At 44.0% G+C, this 15,598-nt stretch overlaps 1 long non-coding RNA gene across 2 annotated transcripts in view; it reads right to left on the bottom strand.

Moving 5' to 3' along the window:
• Positions 1 to 225: 225 nt before the first annotated feature.
• Positions 226 to 15,598, bottom strand: part of LOC140251906 (uncharacterized) — a 29,728-nt gene continuing 14,355 nt past the window's right edge. Inside the window, exons 2-3 of one of the 2 annotated variants that reach the window (XR_011903489.1) lie at positions 1,602 to 1,833; positions 226 to 1,230 (exon numbers count right to left, since the gene is read on the bottom strand). This is a non-coding gene — a long non-coding RNA (uncharacterized lncRNA). The remainder of the gene's footprint in view (positions 1,231 to 1,601; positions 1,834 to 15,598) is intronic. The other variant, XR_011903488.1, reaches the window with a different exon arrangement.

Below are 15,598 nucleotides of genomic sequence, written 5' to 3'. Positions count from 1 at the left end.
AGTGTAAGATCTGGCTTAAAGGGCAGCTTTCTTGAAATAATTGACTCTGAAACCACTTACATTTTAAATTAAAAACAAATGGAAAAAAACAAAAAACAAAAAACCAAAGCACAAAAACCAGACAACATTGTTTTACTGTAAGGAGATTAATCATCAATATCTGACAATTGATTTGCAAGTTACATTTATTTATGATGTGTTTGTACAGCACTGTGCACACCCTTATCTATTATCCAGATCCCAAGGAGTTACTTAGTGCAAATAAATCAATGCAGTTCATTGATTAAATTACATAAATACTCCTGGAGCTCAGACAAGTAAAACTTTCTGCAGTCATTCTCAGGACTCTCATTTCTGGGATGGGAGCTGGCAGATTGTGGTCTGTAGAAAGCCAAGGAGGGCACCTGCAGTTGCAGTCCTGTGACTGCTCAACCTTTGTGGTGTGCAAAGTCATCATACAAGTTCTGGGTGATACGATTCTCATGCAAGTTATGTATGCTGTGTGTATGCTGTAGTCCAAGTGAGAGAGGAGAGATGTTTTGTCCTCTCCTGACCGGTCTGTGGTCTATTCACACAGTGTTGGGACTAATTTAGTGACAGGAGTGATGCCTGGCTGCAAACTAAGCTGGTGCCTGAGTGCACATACAGCACTAAATCATAGCAAGAGGCACCCACGAAGTCACATCACTGCTTCCCTTCAGCTCTTTCTTTTAAAGCTCTCTGCATCATCAGATCTTGCAAATCTTGGCCAAGGACTTGCACGCATCTGGCATCTCCCATCCATCTTCTTCTCCATCTGCCCGTTGCTGGCCGGCCCTGTTGGTGATGAAAGGTACAGGGGCACTAAGCCTGCAAAGCTCTATTATATGCATGGAGATATCAGCCCTTGAGCATGTCACGTTCAATGTCCCAAGTTAATTGACGCTCTTGAGTGACTCTTTCTGTGTCTCTATTCCTTGTCTATAAAGTAATAATGCTTCTGGTGTGCCTTACTGGGCTTCCGAGAGACAAATTAATTAATTGCTTGTGTGTGAAATAAACACTACTGCTGTAATGAGTGTCATGGAAAAACCCAGGTGGAAAGAGTATTTCATCTTTACAGCAAAGCTAAGCAGCGTGCAGTAAACAAGGACTGGGGCCACACGCTGAATGACAGGAAGAAAACAGATTGCTGAATTGCTGCCCATGGATTTGCATCATGCAGCCTGCTCAGTGATGGAGGCAGGGCCCCTATGGAAAAAAAAACAGCATTTGATCATTTAATAAGCTGCCTCTGGAAGCCCAGCAAAGGAGCTGTGTTTCAGGATACGGCTTTTGCTGCTCCTTGCGTGCTTGAATCTGTAGCTTTAATGCAGTCACATAAACTTGCCTGATAGCTTATATAAATTAATAGAAATTTAATAAAGTTTATTAAGCTTATCTATCTGCACTATCACAGCTGTGTGCTGGATTGGGTCTTTTGGAAGTGCATTTAAGTGTGCAGTGGTTCAAATTATCCTGACAAATGCAAAACAAAGGCCTTACATAATCCACCGCATTTGGCAAAGAGAAAATTTTACATGTCATAACAACACATATCCAAAGACTTACGTAAAACTCACCCATCATTTAAAGTGTCGCTGGAATTGCTTCACAATTAGGGCAAGGTCTTTAAAAGACTCCGTGCGAAAGCTGAAACCTCTGTGACAATTATCCATACCGGTAGAATACAAACATCGTGTGCATTTCATCACAGAATTGGAACTGCCGATGGCACTGACACAGCTCCTGTTAGTGGCATTCCCTCACACAGCCGTTGACTCCTGAAGTGATGTAAAGCTTCAGTCTACGGTGCTGTAAAGAGAGAGAAGACTGCTGTAAGAGGACGGGATGAGACATCCATGGTGCTTTAAACAAGCAATATCTTGATGTAAAGACTGCACGTGCACACACCCCTGCACAAGCAGTAGGAGTGATTTACGCTGCTTTTATAGGCAGAGGACTGTTGGCTTTGGGCTCTGCATGCTGAAAATGTGGCTTAAGGGACAGCTTTAGATTACCCATGGTTTTTTGGGACACTGCAGTCCTGCCAGCCGTTCTCCCACATCAGGCCAATGCGAAAAGCCACCCTGGGGGTTAGGGGGAAGACTGCATGCTGCAAGAACTGGTGGGACCTAGAAATGTCTTATCCTTCATTAACTTGTGTGTTCAGCAGAGTTTTGCAAAAAAGGGAAGAGGAAAAATGAAAAGCGGATGGCAGGGAACATCTTAGTGACATCTCACATCAAAGAGCAAGGAGATAAGAGTGATTATTTAGACCTGTCAAATCTCTGCTTGCTGTACCCAGAGGCAGACAGCAGGCGTGACCTACTTGCAGAATTAGGAATCCTCCAGGAACTGGGTTTCAGGATTCAGGAGGGAGTCCACCCTCGACATCTAGATTTCTGTTGTGAAATCCAGTCCTGGATTGTAACGGCCTTAAAATACTGCTTTGAGATTCATGCCAAAACCACCACAGTCCTGTCCCATTCCCTGGCAACTCCTGGAGCTGTGTAGGTTGGGGTGCTCGGGCTGCCCTGATACCCCCAGCCACTTGAGTGGGCAGGAGCCAGCAAAGGGACATAAGCTTTACATTCACAGGTGCAAAATTCAGATGTAATCCACTGATAAAGCAAAATCCAGAGGAACTCCAGAAGAAGTAAAAGTGATGGAAGGATGTCTCACTGTGGAGGGGTGGTAGTGATGGAGGTGAAGCATGGCCCCAGCAATGCCAAGGAGAGGTGTCATCAGCACTGCTGGGACTTCTGAGCACACCTGCACAGAGTGCTCTGGTGTGGTGAACTGCAGCAAAGGGTGTCTGATTAGTCTATTGCATCACACTGAGTTTGGAGACCCAATCTGCATCTTTTTGATTCAGACATTAGCAGCTGGGTAAGCTCATCCTGAAGAAGCTGATAGTACACCAGAGTTGGGAAGAAGAACAGGAAGAAAAGAGGGGGAAAATGATATGCTGAAAGTACAGGAAACTTAGAGCTGGGTGTCTGTCTTGGGCCTCAGCAGCTGCAACATCAGCTTCTGCTCTCTGCGGCAGATGCTAGCAACAGTCTGGACACCACAGGAAGTCCAGAAACTCAAGCTAGGGGAAGTTTCTAGCAACTGCTCAGGTTCTGAAAGCTTGCCAAGGCAAGGAGCCAAGCACACCAGGCTTGTGACACTCTGCTAAGCCTGATTTGTGGCTGCTGCCAGTCCTGCTGTACTCACTGCTATCCCTCAGTTCCATCACGTCTCCAGCTTCCCCCTCCCACCAAAGCAGCCCCTCAGATCTGTGGCCTTTGATAAAAAGTAAACCAGAAGCACCAAAGCAGCAACTAAGAGCTCTCCAGATGGAGACATGCTGAACAAAACAGTAGTAAACCCACTACAAAACCTCAAATGGGTCCCAAATTTCTTACTTTGAAGCTTAGGTGATTGATCTCATGGTGTAGAATTTATGAATCTAATTATATTAGTATCTTGATCTGTGTTCAAGCTTTATGCTTATGCTAAGTTCACTGTACCATTGCATTTGGCTGTAGAAAGCCATCCACCAAACGTAGGTTCCATAAGCAGCACAATTACGAACAAAAAAAGGGAATAACCATACAAGTCAGACTGTTCACACAAGTAAAAAGAGAATGTCCAGGTGCTCACAGCTGGTCAGAACTGAGCTCTACTCCATAAAGCACAAAAACATGGCAGAGGAAGGAGTGCAAGAAAAGGACTCATTCATGGTCCTTTGAGTATTTAAGGATAGGTGGGCACTGAGCAAGCTCGGTGGATATCAATAGGGTTTTTCCATCCCTTTCTATAACCTTTGGTGCAATGGGATGTCCATGGAGTCATCCTCGCACGGCTCTGTTGGCTGCTGTGTGATTCGAGGCGCCGAACAAAAGCCTCTCTCGTGCCTTTGCTGCAGCCCCCGGGGACCGCTTACACCTGGCAGCCAACAGCCATATCCTGGAGCCACCGGGGAAGGAGCTTCCCCTGTGTTTCATGTCTAACTGCTGAATCTGTACTTCCTTTGTTGCCGCTGTAGCTCGAGGCGCAGTGCGTGTGAGGACCGGTTGCGGTGAGTCAGCTACTGTCAGCACCGGGGCGGCCGTTTCCCAGCAACGGCAGATGGGAGAAAAAGGAAGCAAATCCTTCCCCAGAGCTCGTGCCCTGTAAACAGGTTCTCCCCCTTTGCCTGCGTGCAAACCCGCACACGCACGCTTCTGCTGCCACCCAAGAAAGGTTTGGTTTGATTGTCTGCTTCTTGTTTTGCTGGAGTTGTGTATTATTTTGAATGCAAAATGCAAAGCAGGAATTGACACCAACAAAACCAAGCAGTCTGGGACAGCTACAACATGCCCTGGAAGCAGGAAGAGTGAGAGACACAGCAATTATTTTTAAATCAAAGGATAACTATTAGCAATCCCTCACCAGCACATCCACTACACTACAAAGCTGAATTCAATCACAGCTGCCGGCTCTGGGCTGCTGCAGAATGGTGAGTTACACAGAAAGCAGCAAGAGGCAGCATAGGGAGATTTATCAGCTTATGTGGTGTACTCTGTATTTGGGGACATCCCTCTGCAGCCTCAGGGGCTCGGCGCTCCCTTTCTGCACCAGAAGGCTCAGACGCACTGCTGGAGATTGCCTTGTTTTCCTCCTCCTGCTCTCCTGTCCCAAGAGGAAAACTGCATCTCAAGCTCCATTCTGTCTGCATCAGAACCGACATCCCTCGGTTATCCTCTCCTCATCTAAAAATAGAGCGGGGAAATCCGCCTGAGATCAAAGCGATTCATTTCCAGAGCGCCGCGTGAGGACAGAGCTCTGCGATTCTCATTCCCGTCACATCCGCACCATCCGCACGGCGGGGACCATCCGCACGGCCCCGCGGCAGCATGAGGGGGAGGGAAACCATTGCACGGGGGCTGCTGGGGACAAGGAGAAAGCTTTTCCTTCTGCAGGTGCTGCAGACGGCGTTCCCCCGAAAGGCTGGGTTGTAGCAGCCCAGCGGAAAGTGGAAATAGCAGAAAATGATGCTCAGCATCAGCACCTGCAGAAAGAAGCGCCCAGCCAACCCGCCGTAGGTGGTGCTGCAGGATCCATCCGTGCTGCAGAGCTTTCCTCTGAGCTCTGCCTGCAAAGCCTGAAGGTTTAGCGGTGGTTGCGAATTGAGCAAAGCACGCTGCACGGTTACGGTGCAATGGCCCGAGGTAGCAAACTCTGTGCTTTCTTAGCTCAGATCTCAGGCTGACCTGGCCATTTACCCAGAGGATACACTGGGCTCTTACTGGGAGGTACCGCAGGAAAACGCCTGCATTTCCCTTCAGTACGTAAAAAGGTTTGAATTATGAATTATTGAACTATGAACAAAGTTCTGCAGGGGAGAAAAGAAAAAAAATAAATAAAAATCATTAATTATAGCAAATCCGTGATTTCAGAAGCTTAGAAATTAGAAGATGAATTAGAACAGCTGCTGTTCCTCTCACAAAAACACGCAAAAAATTCCTACCCAGTTCTACGATCTCTGGACACAGCGTTTGCATTCCCACCATTTCCCTGTCAGAAGTGAAGGGTGGGATTCAACCCAATAAATCACTTCTCCGAAGCTTCCCAGGCGCAATGCAGGCCAAGGAGGAGCTGCTGAATCCAGGTTTTGGCTCCAAGAAATCCCTCTTGTGGCAGAACGCTGCTTAACCCTGTCCACAGCAGGGAGTAGGGGACGGAGGAATCAGTTCTGGGAGCCGAGACAGATTTGGGCAGCTGCATTTGGGGCAGCTGGACTGAGTGTGCAGAGAATATATTAAGCAAAACTAAATGGTCTTTGTCCTTACCCAAGATCTTTGACTGTCAAATATAATTACTGGGATAATACACAGTTCATCACAAAGCTGAACTAAACTGACCCGCAGTTTTCCAGTTTTGCCAACAGTATCTTTCAGCTGAGCAAAACAGCGAACAGCTTGTTTCTCAGATACTGCTCCTTTTCTTTGTCTCATGACTTATGCCCTGGAATTTTACTATCCATAAATACCAAGTCACTTCTCAGCTTACATTACAGCAGCGCAGCCAAAAGCTGCACCCATCAGTCCACCAGGTGTTCCGAGGTGAGCAAGCACTCTCAGACATCCATGGATGGGTTTTGCCCATTCATTTTGAAGCATGCTGTTGTTCATGAACAATCTAAGACAAATACTGGGGGGAGGAGGATGGTGGTAATGACTTACCACATTTTTATATAGACTTACTGCCTTATCTGTTCGGGACTCTTCAGTATTTGGGAGGTCCTACTTAAGAAACCCCTAATAAGCACTATTTTCTCCTCTGAAGTTCTTTGTAGCACAGATGCAGACATTGCAACCAATCAAATGAAAATGGAAAGACTATTTTTAACCAGTCTGTGTGAGGAACTGCGGAAGGACCGGTGACCACTGAAAGGTCTGAGGAAAGTTTAGGCATTTATTTTAGATCCTTCTCTGTTAGCACTGCAAATGCCACTTATATTTCCTAGCTTTGACAGTGAGATTTTAGCTTGTCCCAGAGCAGCCTTCAGGTGCACTGGCTGCAAACTGCATGGTAATTGCAAAGAGATTGTGCAAACAAGCTCTAATTGAGAATGTCAGAGATTCCCAACTGGCTTACATGCCAACATCATCAGACTAGACATTCAGCGTGTCCCTTCTCCCACCCTACATATGGATGGTGATGGGGGCACAGTGTGTTTCCATGTGCCTGTATAAGCCCACTGAAATACAGCCCTTCTGGAGGTGCAGATGTTCCACACCTACATACCAGCCAGCAGAATAAAGGTCTGCTCTGTTGTTCCAACATTCTTGTTTATTGCTAAATTTCATTATGTTGCCTTTCATAAATAGGATGCTAAAGGCTTGGGAAAAATCAATGCTAATAAGAACTAAACTGTAAGAACATTAAATTGGAGCAAAGGGGCATTTTGCCTTTGATTAAGTCATTACCAACGCCCCTGCAGAATCAAATATTTCTCCTTTAAATTGTTCATGAACATTAGTGTGCTTTGAAATGCATGGACAAAGAGCACTGTTCCCTCAACAGAGAACAAAAACAACAGATAATCCACCTTTGGTTTTGTGCTTTTGTTTGTAGATAATTAGGACAGTGCACTCCCTTAAGCTAAATAGCACCTGGGACAGAGTGGGAAATGCAGTAAAGGAGGGAACTGAGGCAGCTTTGGAATTTAGGATTAGTCAATGTCCTAAACCTGAGAAAAGCAGGTGATGGTCCCCCTGAGAGTTTAGAAGCAAATGTATCTAAACCACTCCTGAACCATCTAACCTCCACTAATAAACAAACAGCAATTTTGCAGCAGTATCACTTATGCCACGCATAGCCCACAGTTGCTGGAGGTCAAGCGCAGGCACCAGGTCTACACTGTGGGGCAGGGACTGAGACACGCTCTGGTCTTGTCCAGTCCTTTTTCTTTCAAGAATAAATGTATCAATAAATAAAGAAACTGGGTCTTGGCTCTAACAAACCTCTGTGGTGCCAAGGAATGTATTTATGCTGGCATAGCTTTTGCCTAGCTATGAAACCACGGCCATACTGACCCTCCTCTGCCTGGGCAAGAGCCACTGGATTGTCAGCAAGCAGTCACATTTCAAATATATCAGTAAAACCCAATGGGAAACGACTGGCCCATTATGTGCTGTTAAAGCAGCTCTCTCCAATATGAAATGAAGATGAGCCAGGCACAATGTATTAAAAGCTTGTTTCCTCCAAGCCTATTACTAATGCCAGAGCCACATCGCCACTTGACTCCTGGCAGACCCAGCACCAACGACAACAGCCCCCACCACAGCACTGCCACACTCTCCCCATGCCACAAAGGGTTTGCTACCATCTCCAGAGAGCAGTCAGAGCTCAGTGATACAGCACACAAATGCTTGGTATGTTTCATTTTAACTCAAGGAGGATCTCTATCCACCATCCACACAAAAACACCTGCCATTTTTGAGTTTAGCTTTAACTGAAGGCAGAAACTTCATTAACCATTTTCTATCCCTGATCACTCGTTGGTCCCTAACAGGGCTGACTGGATGGCAGCCAAGTGAAAATTCACACTCATAAACGCTCTGTCCCACTTAAAATTGCCTGGTGGCAGCGCCAGCTACTCGCTGTAGGTGTCAAAGCCGCGTGTCCAATTATAACTCCCAACAATCGCAGCGAGGAGCAGGCAGATGGCTATCATATGCTGAAAGTATCATTTCTCCACAAAAGCACCATTTGTTTGCCCTGTCAAATCAAATATTTTCCCGTTTGATTTTGTGCGTTAAAAGCAAATTAGGACAACCTGTCGGCGCTGCACACACATTGCGCTGGGTGCTGGCAGGCACAGTTCTTAGCTGCAGCGACCCTTGGCTGGCAGCCACCAGCCCACCACAGGTCGCACCATTGCATCTCAGTGTTGAGGCAGTTCCTGTGGCTGCCTTGACCTCCTGCATGACACCTCCATAGGACTGAGCAGCCTGAGAGAGGCATTATTTCTTTGCCAGTGTCAGGGCTCACGCGGTTTCAGTCTGTCACTTTCACAAGGGGAGATTAAAAATAAAACTACAGCCGATATTTCTTTATGATGAGAGCTAAAAGTTTGAGACGGGATTGAAGCGGGCTTGCCTGGGGATTCAGAACAACCCTTCCTTTCTCTCTGTAACTTGACAGCAAAAATCTTGTAATTAGAGGAGAAAAATCTCAAAATGTGAAAGATTTCAGTTCGGTCTGAACTCAACCAAAACATCTAACTGTGGTTTTATCCTAGCCTGAAAGTTGCTTGTTTATGTAGAACTCCTAAATCCATTGCCTGAACAAAAGCATTTGCTAAATGGACAGTTCATGTACAGCAGTGTGTGCTGAGCACCCACATGGTGGGCTGAGATGAGGGCTGCACAGTCTCCAGGAGAAGGAGAACTGGAGGAGGTAAAGCTCATCCATTGCCAACAAGATCCACTGGAAGCAGCTCCGTTGCTCTACCAGTATGTGTGCTGAAATGGTGCAATAATTATACTCCCAAGTAGTGTAAGCACAAATTAATGCAATTATAATAAGCTGTGTAAGAAAGTCTGTGATGCTAGAAAAAATCTGTACTTTGTCTTAGCATTCAGCGTGTGATTATGAGCAGTTATGTCTACAGAGTTTACCTGATAAGAGAACATTTATTGGAAGCTTTAAGAAAGTGCAAAGTTAGAGGAATTTCCTTAGAAGAAACTACTTCATCATTTTACCTTTCACACATCTGTTAAATTGGCAACACAGCCCAAACAGAAATCATTTTGCCGCACTTCAGAGTTACCTGGTTTTAATGAGTCTCAGGAGGTACAGGGATGGATTTTGCTGCCAGCTACCATTCAGCCTAATATTGCAATGGAAACATCAAACTAGAAGAACTCAGCGTGTCCCTGCTGTCAGACTGCTCTGCGATAAAGTTAGCACTCATGAAAAGGGGACAAGAGACATCAAGAATAAGCAAGGGAAGGAAATCCAGCAGTGAGATCCAGGCTGACTTTCTCAGCTGAGTTAACAGAATGTTTTCCTTACATACTTTAAAATGCGAACGTGTGGTAGCAACGTTCTGCTCACAATATAAGAAATAACATGCTCTGTTCAGAATGGAATAACCATAGACAGAGGACCCCTTCAGCTAGCACTGTTCTGAGAAATTGGAGAAGTAAGTTTTAGGCAACTTTTGATTTGAAGGAGGGGGAAGAAATGCAGTAACACTGCAAGCTGCTTCACTTAGAACAAAATACTCAGCTGTCCTGGCAGCACTGTGGCAAAACCCAGTGCAGAGCCACCCAGCAACATTACATCATGAAAGCAAGGGTAGTTACAGTGGTGAAGACCAAACCTGTGTGGACTAACAGGCTTTAAAATGATTTTTATGACCTTATAAAAGCCACGGGAAAGATTTCTCCTCATCTACCAGCAAGAGAAGTTACGGCAACAAAGGCTCTGTGGCACAGACAGCAATCCCAGATGCACAGTTGGAGGCATTCAGTAGGCAGCGCAGTCCCTTCTCTGGATGGCCTCGCACAGTAACAGCCTATTCCTAATCAACTCAACAGCTGACAAATGTTTAAAGAAAAAAGATGGAAAGCAGCTGAGCATGGGGCATGATCATTCCCATTAACGTATATTCACTTGAACAAGAACTCAGCATAGTGAGGATGGAGAGTAGAAGCAGTATGAAAATCTAATCAAGAGAAAGACATTTTTCCTCCTATAGGGAGCGGGCCCTCCCCCATTGCCATCTCCACACACACACACACACACACACACACACACACACACACACACAAATGCTACTCTGGTAGTGAATTTGTAATAAAAAATCATGGTTCACCTCAGTCAGTGATATTAGTGCACTCAAACCACAATCACAGTTTGATGAAGACTTCTTATTCCTGCATTTAAAGGCTCTCATTTAAGCACGTGCTTATCTTTAAAAAATGGAACAAGAAATCAGCAGGATGCAGTAATTAAGAGAGAAATGCAGGCTGACGCTTTCAAATCTCTAACAGGAAATGGAAGACTAAAGACAAAATTAACTGAATAATTTCCCAAGCTCAATATACATTAGATAATTATATCTAATAGAGAGAGTTATCCGCTGATTTTGCTCAACATCAAGAAACTGGAAAGTCATTAGAGAGAAGAGACTTGAGATAATCAGCTAAAAGCCTCTGGTTGGAACATGGAAGTTCAGAGGACAGAATATGCTAATATTACATTCAGAAGAATCTCACAGAGTCCTATCAGCAAAAGCTGCAAAATGAAGGCAGAAAACCACATGTGCAAACTTGACTAAGACAGCAAGATGCTCCAAGGTCTCTAAAACAAGAAAATGCTCCAAGCACAAAGAGGAACCATTGTAAATACTGCCTGGAGCTGGAAGGAGCACTTTTCATCAGCTCAGCCTTGCAAAACCCACTTGCAAGAGACAAATGAGAGCTGCGAGTGCTGTGATAAACTTCATTAACACTGGTCACTCGGTTTAATGCATTTAGATATTTATACTCAGTTAACGAGGAATACCAGACATGGTCAGCTGCTGTCCATTGGGGCAACTGCAAAATACACTGCCACTTAAGCCACTTCCCACTCAGAACCCCAATTAATTAACTGGTCAGAACAATTAGAGTATGACTGCTGGAATCAATATGAATGTTTTAGAGCAGACATCTCATTTTCTTGCCTGGTTTCCATTTATAGAGCCCAAATGAAACCATCACTGGAAATTCTTACAAAGCCTAAGAGCCTCTTAGCTAGAATCTAGTTAAAATTGTGCCCTATGTTTAGCCTCTTGCCTTGCCAGAGCAAGACCACAATGCATTCATCAGCATCTCACAAAGGGTTACCATTGACTGAAGTGGGCTTAAGAGATTCTGATTGAAGCCATTCATCTCACATGACACGGAACAGAGCCAAAAATCAAATCTCAGGAACAATGTAGGTATGGAAGGCAATACACAGCAGGCAAAAATTAGGGTCCATATGCAGCAGCCTACAAAGTCTAGGGACAGATGTGTCACTGAGCAACTGGAGTTTATCAAGACACTTCTTGCCCAGCCCAGCTCTTCCTGAGTATAATTTCTCCTTGGCAAACAGATGTCATGAGACTTTTCCTGACTGACTGTGATACGGAAATCAAACCAAGTCTCAATAACTCAAATTTTCAGGACTGAAATGATGGAAACTGAGAGTCATTTCAGGTGGGAAGATGTGCACTACTTGGGTTATACTTTTGAATCTTCATATTCAATACAGTGGTACTATATAGTTCTGAAACACTAGCAAGGAGTATGTCCTTACTGCATAGTATGCAAACTGAATATTAGAATGACTTTCCCTGATTTCCTTTAATTCTCTACTTACATGTGAAGTACTTTTGAATATAATTCATTACATTTAGAATAATGATATTAATTCTAGTCAGCCAGTTGGGGCAGAGACACTTGCAGTTGGCAGCTCTGAAGTCATTGCAACATTGCTTCAGGCTAAGCCTTTTACCATCAAAGTACGTGGTTGCAAATGGCACTTTTCCTAGAACAGCTGCCTTGGCTTCTGTGCTGTCAGAAACCAATGGAGGTGGAATAGGAACACGTTTTCAAAGCATAAAGATCATTCCAGCTCCAAATGTTCAGCAACAACAGAATTAATTCCTGAATGAAATGTCAGTTTTGTATCCAGAGCTGTATTTCCAGGAAATTAACATTCAGCATGGTGTGTATTTGAGCAGCTGCTAACCAGCTTCTTGGGCAAAATCTAACCTCCAAATTTGCTAACCCATGGTACTACCATCCTCAGACTTCGCTCAAGGGGAAACCTATATGATCTGAGCTGTAAGGAATAAGGTTGGAACTTTCACCTGAAACATCAGAATGTTTGTTATGGGCTGGAAACAGCACAAGAGGAGAAAACTGAGATGCAGCCACTGAATAAAAGATGACTAAAAGACGGCAGCGTAATGTGAGCACATCAAGCACAGTCATCTAACCACCTAACCATGAGGCAAAGCTTCTCCTGAACTGCCTCACAGCCCTCTAGTTGTTTCCTGCAGCTCCTTATGAAGTAAAATCCCCATGATTAGCAATTGGAGTGGCCAGTTATAGCCATTTGAAGTTAGCAGTGTTTCAAGGTAAATCAGATTAGAAGCCTAACCTCATTTTTAAACTTATTTTTGAATGAAAAGCAGGAAAAACATCGCCTGTGTGAGGACTACAGACTCTCAGTGAGCAAAACCCTAAGTGCCTTTCCTGACTTGGTCTCCAACTGCACTCCTTCATCTCCAGTGTAAAACAACAACAAAAAGCAAAGGAATGAAAGACAGCAAGAGTGCGAATAATCTTACACAGTTGGTTGAACTACTCCTACAAACATTTTGGTTCACCAAGAAAAGCACAAGGGAAACTAGAACAGGCACCAAACAACAGACTCCCTTTGCTAGCACTGTTTTGACAGGAAGATGCACCCTGAAGACAGAAGGCTGTGTCCTGTTTGCAGAATACAGCTGGCTGAAAGGTGTTTATCTTCCTTAGTTCTGTTCTTCATCTGCCCCGAGGCAATCAACACTTGTTCTGAAAACCAATTTTATTCACTTACACGAGCATCCGTGTAAAAGCATATCTCGTGGCACTCCACTTTCTAGCAAAATGTAAGTGCTGAACCAAATCATAATCTATTTTTACTTAATCATGCAGGCGTGTGTGTAACACTGGCAGAGGTACATCCATCCATATATTTCCACATAGAAATAGCAAGGCAGGCTCTGTCCTACTCTGGTAGTCTGCACAGATTGGTTTTAAAATACAATTGCTACCAAAGATTTCTTGTGTGACATCTTAGTGCCTTAAGTGGTTTTCAAATGCAGGGTGGGATTTTCCTACTGCCTCCACTCTTTCTACTGTAAAAGAACCTCTGAAAGAGCCTCACTCTGCAGAGACCCATTAGCACTGTGGCCAACTCAACACTAATTGCAGGCAGAGCTGTGAAACAGTCACAGCTACAAAGCTACTGCTTGAGTTGCAGTGACCAGCCCTAACATTGTGTCTATGGCCATGCTGCATACGAAGCAGAATGCAGTTATACAGAATGATCAGCCTTAGTCCGTAAATTAAAACATGAGGTCATGAGCCTTTGCCCAAGCTAGACAGAGTAATGGTTTTCTAAGTGGAAGCTGAGAAAAATGTTAGCTTCTTAACATATGCCAGGAGATGGGTGAAAAAAGAAGACATTTCACTTGTTATATAGACACATCCATTTCTTCCTACTCAGACAGGACTCCTCTAGTTTTGTACTAGACCTAATTAGATTTTAAATGAGATTCCAGCACCTATAATAGCTTATTCTGATTGTTCTTTTTATATCGTACAGGCACTGAATATTCATTGTGTTCATGTGATTAAGTACCAAATCAATAGATATGACTAGTGGACCTGCTAGAATTTATGCTTTGCCTTATAAATACAAAGAATAAAGTTATATCTGATGCACAGCTCAGCCTCTCTCTTTGAAGCACTACTGTGATTGACATGGCTGGTGATCACAATGAAAACGAGGGAGAATGAATAACTTAATGAAATTTCTGCATTTAGGTTTAAAAAACCAAAGGGAACTGTTATAAGTTTCCGAGGTTTTGTCACAGATAGAAGAACGACGTAACTTAAAACAAACATAAATGTCACTGCATCTAAAGCAGCAGATTCTTGGAAATGTTCCTGTTCCCACGGGGTCCCAGGTAGCAGAAAGGAAAGGAGCACAGCCGTCAGCCTGATATAGCCCTTCAGAAAATGCGCATATGAGAAATTAATCAATAGACAAAGGAGAAGCGGTATTTTTCCAGGTGAAAATTACAGTTTCTCACCCATGTGAAGCAAAATAACAACACTCTATGCCTTCCTAGAGAAAAGAATATATCCATTTAGCAGAACAAAGGAAGAGAGCCTGCAGTGATATTCCTATTCAGGCTAACTGCAAACTTGAATTTAGTTTCACACGAGAGTTGCTGGCTCTGAACATGATGCAGAACCTTCTCACCAGAATGTATGTGGCCGTGCATTGCGTGGGCTCTGGGCAGTGGCACAGCAAACTGGCACCAAGGTGGTCCAACCTGGTCTTCACAACTCTTCAGCCTCACTCCTACATGGCCCAAACATGATCTGCTGACCCCCCCCCCATGCTACTATAGCCCCTTCCTCACAAGTAAACCAGACCCCTCCTGTTTAGAAACTGCTGCCTGAGCTAATAAGTCTGCCTTGCAGCACAGTTAATTAGCTAGGGCTTAGTGCTGCCAGCTGCGTTGCCTCCAGCTCCCAATCTCGCCATTTGGATTAAACTTTAGATGTGCAGTTGCAACTCAGAAACAAAATGTCGATAACATACACTTAAATTACTGCTCTTGTTCAAAGTCAGGCGATCTTGACTGAAGGACTACACTAAAGCAACCAGAAATTCTCTGTTAACTGCAGAGAAAGAGCATGGGACAAGGAAACATAAACATTACGCCTGTAATGTAACCGTGGCACAAATTAGTTGTCCTGGATGGCCTTTTAATACACATTTTTCTTGTCCACAGACTATGGCTACAACTTTTGTCATCTCTATTCCACCATGCTTTCATTGCAGCAATCCAGTCAGGATCTTTGATTTCACCTGATAATTCATCAGATCTCTGTTCCCTTGTTTAAAATATAGTGAATTTTGTTTTCAAATGCAATCAGAAGTTTTGGCATCTGCTTGGAGTAGTTAGAAAGGTTATAATCCCTTTGTCTCTTAAGATAAGGAGAGAAGTGCTTTCCACATCTTTCAAGAAAGACATTGTCTCATGTTTGCACAATACCCAGAATAACCTGGATCTGATCATTACAGCATGACTCACCACACAGCAAGAAATGCATTTAAGGGTGGCTTGATTGGGGAAATCAGATTAACATAAGCAGTCTGGATTTTTGTTGAATGCCAAAGAACATTCATGCAGTGAAGGGAACACAGCACAGGGAATACTGTCAAACACAGGCTTTAAATCCCTTGTAGAAATATTATTGCAAACCTACGGGGATGATTT

This window comes from Excalfactoria chinensis, chromosome 4, assembly GCF_039878825.1.
Source record: "Excalfactoria chinensis isolate bCotChi1 chromosome 4, bCotChi1.hap2, whole genome shotgun sequence".
In the NCBI taxonomy this organism is placed as follows: Eukaryota; Metazoa; Chordata; class Aves; order Galliformes; family Phasianidae; genus Excalfactoria; species Excalfactoria chinensis.
Note: the sequence above shows the minus strand (reverse complement) of the source record. Positions and strands in the feature narration are given on the sequence as shown.